Raw genomic sequence first — 6,000 nt, 5'->3', positions numbered from 1 at the left:
TGGCTCTCCTGCTTCACCTCTGGTCGTGGGGCCAAGTGGTGGCGCTGCTGCAGGGGACCTCAGCCGGGGACCAGCCACACAGATTGCTGTGGGAGATGGTGACAGGGTTAGACCTGTTTTCCATCACAAAGGGGCTGCTTTGAGCAGACAAGACAAGGAGGCCTCCTGGAGGAAAGGTGGCACCTTGGAGCCGCTTAGCTTCCTCAGAGTTTGGAGGCCTTGAAGCGACATGAAGCCAGACTGGGGGGAAAAAATCAAGAAAAATAAATCAAATCTGGAGGACATTAATAATGATCCGGAAAAGGGCACCTGGGTGGCTCAGTGGGTTAAAGCCTCTGCCTTCAGCTCAGGTCATGATCTCAGGGTCCTGGGATCGAGCCCTGCATCGGGCTCTCTGCTCAGTGGGGAGCCTGCTTCCCCCTCTCTCCCTGCCTGCCTCTCTGCCTACTTGTGATCTCTGTCAAATAAATAAATAAAATATTTTTAAAAACATAATAATGATCTGGAAAGCTCCCGTTCTTCACTTGGGCTTCAAGGCAAGAGTTTCATGAGTGAACAAGTGCAGAGAAACCCCAACATGGGGCACAAGCGAGCCGACAGCTGCCGTATGAAAGCTCAGTCTCGGGGGGGGGCTTCAGAACACACATGGCACCGAGGACCTGTCATCACGTCTGTCTCCTCCCTCGGGAGCCAACAGAGGACCGAAGGGAGGCTGCCCATAGCCCCAGGAGACGCCCTGCATCAGCATTCTCCTCTCCAGGGAAGCACGGAGCTACTTCCAGAAGCAGGAGAAGGCTGGGGGAGAAGAGGGGTCAGTGCGTGCAGCAGAGCCAAGCCGTGGGGCGGGGAGTCTGGTCAATCCTGCGGCAGGGGAGACCGGCTGGCGTCACAGGGGGCATGGAGGGGGCGGGGGACTGGGTGGGAAGGTTCTGTCAGGAAGCAGAAAGCCCATAGAAGGCATGTCACAAGGATCTGAAGACTGATTGATGCAGCTCAGATACTTTTTTTTTTTTTTTTTTTTTAAAGATTCCACCCATTTACCTGACAGAGATCACAAGTAGGCAGAGAGGCAGGCAGAGAGAGAGAGGAGGAAGGAGGCTCCCCGCAGAGCAGAGAGCCCGATGCGGGGCTCGATCCCAGGACCCTGAGATCATGACCTGAGCAGAAGGCAGAGGCTTTAACCCACTGAGCCACCCAGGCGCCCCTAGATACTTTTAAAAAAGTCTTGAGAAAAGACAAAACCAAATGTGTAGTAGAACAGCAGGGAAAGAAATCACCAGAGCTCTTCTAAGTTCCCGTTTAAAATCCCCAGAGAACGATTCAGGGCAGTCAAACAGCCATAGATACACGTATGAAACCATTATGTTGTACACCTTGAACTAATGCAATGTCCTAGGTCAACTGCATCTCAATAAAACTGGGAAAAAATAAAATTCCTACGCTTCCATAAAAAAAGTTTGGGGGCGCCTGGGTGGCTCCATTGGTTAGGCGTCTGACTCTTGATTTCGGTTCAGGTCATGATCTCAAGCCCCGTGTCGGGCTCCACGCCGAGCATGGAGCCTCGTTAAGGTTCTCTTCTCTCCCTCTGCCCTTCACTCCCCTGCTTGTCATGCTCTAAAAAACTAAATAAAAGTTCGAGATCCTTTAAAAATCTATCAATAATAATTTACATTGGAAATTTATAGGCTCTTCCAGGTCTGAAAAATTGTTTTTTGTTAAGTGTAGTTGACACACGACGTTAAGCTAGTTTCCGGTGTACAACGCAGGGACTCGATGGCTCTACACGTTACACTCTGCCCCCCGCAAGCGCAGCGGCCGTCGGTCACCACGAGGCCCTATCCCGATACCAGTGACCATACTCCCCGGGCTGTCCCTTTATCCCCACGACTTACTCCTTCCATAACTGGAAGCCTGTACCTCCCGCTCCCCTTCACCCATTTTGCCCAAAACGCCCCACCCTCAGCATTTGAAAAAAAATATTTAAAATAGGCTTGGTTCACCTGACGGGGTTGGTGTAGTCTGACTCATTCTTGCAGCTCTATAGGAATCAGGTTCTGATCCCTGAGTCCGAGAACTCCTTTACTCTGAGGGAAAAAAATCAACTTATATTAACTCATGATCACATAAAGAAAGCTTGTGCTGGGCACAGAACCTGGATGTTAAAAATTTCCCATTTTATTTTACGATTCTCTTAAAAAAAAAAAAAAAGTTGCAGAAAATGGAAGGTAAGAGTTCAGCAGAAACTGCATAGATGAAGAAATGAAACTCTATTGACGTTCGATCGAGAATTAATTCCCTGTGTAAATAGAAAGGAGAGCTTTCTGAAGCATTTTAAAAGGTCAGACATATATGTGAACAGCTGTAGCCTGGCCAAGACACCAAAATTCTTCCAGAAACATCAGGAATCCTCAGTGGCTTTTCCAAGGCCATCTCATTGCCCGTGACAGAAACACGGTAATTTTAGGAAAAGAAAGTGCAGACTTTAGACAAAATTTACTCAGAAGGAATTAAAAGCTTAACATATGTCTCCAATATTTCGAGCGAAGCGTCTGGCAGAGGCCCAAGAGGCCCAGCAGGAAATCTTCTGGAACCAGACTCCTGAGAAAGAAAGAACTCGGAGCTATGATCATACAGGGACCCAGGGTGTGACTGTGTCCCCCACAGGCTCAGGCCCTCTGGAGCAGGGACCCTCCACTGAATGTGTCCATCCTCCTGATGGCTGGGCAGACCCGGATGCTCGGACGCTCACCCACCTAGAAGCACAGGCCAGGATGCAGGTCTTCCCCTCAGACTCCGTTACCCTGGTGTCCCAGGGACCGAGCCTGAGAGCACCTGTCCTTTCGAACATTCCGGAAAACAAGGATGCTACCCTCCAGGATTTCTCTCCTCCAGTGACCCTTGTTGGCCCAACACACACTCCACTGACAACAGAAATGTCTACACCAGATGCTGGATCCCACCTCCGTCCACGCAGTCTGAGGCGATGCTCTGCCTTCTACTGTGACAGCGGGACGATCCTGAACCTGACCCCAACAGCTTTGTCTCTACAGTAAAGTAACTGGGCATTTTCTCTCGTTTAGCTTTACTGCTCTTAATTCAGAGTTTATACGTGGGGTTCAAATGATGAAATTATTTGTAATGATTAATAACTGAAGAATATTTGAATTTGAATCTTATAACTTAAATGATTCTACTTCACTCTGTTTGTGGGTAGTGTCAATACAGCATTTTCATTGCTACTAAGGTCTGTTAACATAATCCATAAATCACTCATTTCTAAGATAATCTTGACACTTTTTTTCTCGGTTTTATTGCCGTTATTTACAATCCTCTGGGGCTTACTTTACACTTATATTTGACGTAAGAGCGAATCTGGGTGGCTCAGTCGGTTAAGCATCTGCCTTCAGCTCAGGTCATGATCCGAGGCTCCTAGGATCGAGTCCCGCATCAGGCGCCCTGCTTAGGGGGGAGCCTGCTTCTCCCTCTCCCTCGGCCCCCTCCCCTGCTCGTCTCTCTTGCTCATTCTCTCAAATAAATAAATAAAATCTTAAAAAAATAAAAGAGTGACTCTCCGGAGTAACTGTTCCCTTTTTTCTGTGTCTAGAGAGCGTGGGCATGTGGAGGACAGATTTTGGTTGGTGTCAGGTCACTCACCATGGGACCTGTGCTCAGAGTCCTGGAGGATTTCAAAACTTCATTTCTGTAAATCGAGGGCTGGATTTCGTCTAGTTTTTAAGACTGAAGTATTTGTATGAATGCATTTTCATTTAAAATTATCTTAATTTACATTTTGTAAATTATAACTCAATAAATTATAACATTTAAAGGGAAGGCCTAGACAGTGACGGCAGCCAAGAGGGCGGATGGATGAGGACGCTCCGGGCCTCACCCCCACCCCCCCTCCCAGTGGATGACTCCAGACTGGCTGAATTAACCTTATAGGTGGGCGGGCGCTCTGGGAGTCCAACATCCACAGCCAGCAAGCAAACGCCCATCAGAAAAAAGCTACATTCACAATGGTAGGACATTTCCAGGTGTGTGCCCTTGCCCCACTCCCTCCTTGGTCTGGCACTGCATGGTTGGGGGGGTGGGGCGGGCAGCCAGGTCCCCTGTTCCCTTTTTTACAAATGGGAGGGCAAAGCAGCCTGTCAGAGGCTGGGGGACTGGTCTTGGCGTCACCTGACTTGGAGATCGGTCAAGAGCAGCAGAGCCTGAATCTCAAAAGTAGAGGGAGCTCAAGCAGCAGGAGGCGTGGCCTGTTAAAACTGCAGGCCACCTGCGTGGGCACCAGATGAATGACTGAGGAGCAACACAACATCTGCAGCTCCCGAAGACGGAGGGGGGGAGGGGAGGGGGGAAGGGCGGGGGGACCACACGCTCTCAGGAAAATGAAGACATTTAAAAGCGGCTACATGGCATTTAGGCGGCTCAGTTGGTTAAGTGGCTGCCTATGGCTCAGGTCATGATCCTGGAGTCCCGGGATAGAGTCCCGCATCAGGCTCCCAGCTCCACTGGGAGTCTGCTTCTCCCTTCTCATGCTCTCTCTTTCTCTCAAAGAAAGAAAGAAAATCTTGAAAATAAATAAATAAATAAATAAATAAATAAATAAATAAATAAAAGCAGCTATGTATCTGGGATGGGGGCGGGGGGAGGGATGCGAAAAGCCTACACACAAGTCCAAGGAAAAGCCTGAGAAGTCATTAAGCCTCCGTGTTGGGCCAACCAGCAAAAGTCTTCCTCTGCACAGAAAGGGTTGACAAAAACTGGGACATCTCTCAAATGCCCAATTTTCAGCAAAAGATCCCAAGGCAGAAACAAGAGAACATGGTAAGCGTACAGAAAATACTATAGGATATACACCAAAGCACATGAGAAAGGATCCAAAATGTCCCTACAGAAAAAAACAACTGAAATCAACTGACCCCAAAGGCAGGCAGTCATAGGAGGAAATGAGAAGGGAGAAGAGATGAAAGATAGAAAACAAAGTGGCAAAAGCAAGTCTTCTCCAACCAGTAATCGGTTCCGAGGTAAACGATTCACACCTGACAGACACATACAGACACTATCCAACATCATCTTACCTCCAGAAGAACCTAAGAAAATACCAAAAAACTGTTAGGACTAAAAAACAAATACATACCGCCTTCCTAAGGAGACTTGTGACATTTTAATCAAATTAGTCCTCCAAACAAGAGAACAATACTACTTATGTTAAGAACATGTGGTCCAGGGGCGCCTGGCTGGCTCAGTGATGGAGCGTGTAACTCCTGATCTCAGGTTCAGGAGTTCGAGTCCCATGCTGGGTACAGAGATGACTCACTTAACTTACATATGTACATAAGAAAGAAAATATGGTCTAGTGTAAAAATAATACTGTGTCGTGAGGTTAACATGTAGAGAAGTAAAATGTGTAACATCAACAGCACTGAGGATGAGGGGTGAAAAGGAAGTTACTATTAGGGATTCTGACATGGGTGATGGGGTGTAATCACATTTGAACGTAGACGGTGATATGTTGGAGAAGAATACAGTAACTCTCGAAAATTCACTAAAAACAAGGCATACTATCCAGAAATTCATAAAAAAATTTTATCCCTCTAGATTCATGAGGTTTAGGAGTCAAAATAGTCCTGAATTATATTTGGTGGTATTTTAAGATTTTTCATCTATTTTCTATGTACAATGTAGGTCCACTTTTTTTTTTCGTTTTGGACTCCTCATTAAATTTTGGAATTAAAAATAAGCTAAAGATAAGAACTACCTTACACTATTTATACAGAATCCCAATACAATTACAGTATGTTTAGTATTTCCCAAACTTTTCTTTCAGACCAGGAAAGTACACTTGACCAGAATCAGTAGACTGGTATACAGTAATTAATTTTTCAGTCTGCCAAAGATAACATTGAAAAAATCAGTAACAATCACCCATATTACTAGCATTTCATTTAATAAGGACATTTTAATAGCAAAACTTCTCATGATAAAAGACTGTCATTG

Source organism: Mustela lutreola, chromosome 17 (genome assembly GCF_030435805.1).
Source record: "Mustela lutreola isolate mMusLut2 chromosome 17, mMusLut2.pri, whole genome shotgun sequence".
Lineage (NCBI taxonomy): Eukaryota > Metazoa > Chordata > Mammalia > Carnivora > Mustelidae > Mustela > Mustela lutreola.
Note: the sequence above shows the minus strand (reverse complement) of the source record.